This window comes from Ceratina calcarata, unplaced genomic scaffold (assembly GCF_001652005.2).
Source record: "Ceratina calcarata isolate Rehan_Ccalc_2016 unplaced genomic scaffold, ASM165200v1 scaffold110.2, whole genome shotgun sequence".
In the NCBI taxonomy this organism is placed as follows: domain Eukaryota; kingdom Metazoa; phylum Arthropoda; class Insecta; order Hymenoptera; family Apidae; genus Ceratina; species Ceratina calcarata.
The window spans coordinates 351535-353103 of NW_017131915.1; positions in this window are offsets into that span (position 1 = coordinate 351535).

Here is a 1569-nt window from a genome sequence, read left to right on the forward strand (position 1 = left end):
AGAAAAACGAAATTAAATTACAATAGGAACCGAATTAAGATGAAACACACTTTCGACAGGTTCTCTTATTTTCCAGCTGTGACAAAATCTCGGGTCCAATATTACGTGAAATCATCCACCGTCCCGTGACGCGACATTTTCCAATATCATCGAAAAGTTTTTCTGCCGCGGACAGAGTTGTCGCCACGCAGAGGTGAAAACCGTGGCGAAGCGTTTTGTCCTCTTATTTTCCCAACCCGCCCGGGGCTGAATCACCTTCGTCGCGAGCTCATCAAATTTTTATCGAACACTTTTTTCCCTTCTCGTCGCCGACGGGTACCGACCGTGTCGCATCGTGTCGCGCGAGCGCGAAGAACTTTCGAAACCGTCTCTCGGTTCTGTTCGATAATAATAACGCGACAGCCCGGGATATAATGCATAAACGATCGTCGCGCAACGTTTAATGCGATGTTTCAGCGCTCCGGAGAGGAAATTGATAATACGAAAATTTACGGTTCTGTTGACTCCCTCGCAGTTAATTAGTTTTCATTTTAAAATTAGGAAAATGAATGAGGATATCCAAAATGAAAATGAATGATGGATTACTATTTCTTTTGGCACTGTTTTCATTAAAATTATTTAGCAGATGAACGTACAATAATAATAATAATCTGACGTTCTATACAGGGCGGCTCACCAGATATTACCACCTCGATTTTCGTCATTATTATACACGTGACAAAGACTGTTTATACAGAGTGTCCCAGAAAAAATAATAGAATCTCTAGACATTATTTAATCCGGAAAAAATGACAGGTTCATTTGCAAAAAATTGAAGGTGACCTTGAAAAATCGTGAAGAAAAGAATTGGCAAAAAATTTGCTATAGTCACGTGAAAGCTCTCTTAAAACCATGCTATTCCTGATAAAAACATTTTTTATGGAACTGCTAATAATGTAGTAGTCTCTATTGATCACGACCCGTGGTCCACCCTGTATAATGTTGAATAGTTTTGAGAGAGGCAAGTGCAGCTACAAAATAGCTCACAACAGTCTCTCTCGAAACCATTCAGCATTGTATACATATAAACAGTCTTTGCTATGTTTAATAACGACGAAAATCGAGGACGGTAATATCTGGTGATTCACTCTGAACACAAGAAGCGAAACTATGATACGTGGAATGGATGAGATTGTGCATGAAATTTTATTAGCAAGGTAATAGATCGTTGTGCAAACACGGTGGAAACAATGTACGCCATATACGCTTCACGTCGAGACCGCAAACACGCAAAGCGGTAGCCATTGAAACGATTTAATACGAAACCACGGAACGCTAAAACTATAAACATTGCAACTAGCAAATGCGAGAAATTTAATACGAAACTACGAGAAACTATTACAACTTCGCCGTTTGCAAGCCTGAAACCTCAATCAAACGAGGGAGGAGATTAAAAAGAGAAAGTATCAGAGGAATGTCACCTGTCCAAGCGAAATGTAAACCAACTTTTATATAAAAATTACTCCAGAAAAAATATTGTGGCTCGTTCATAGAAAATAAACCAAATATGAAGCTGGAATTCGTACACTG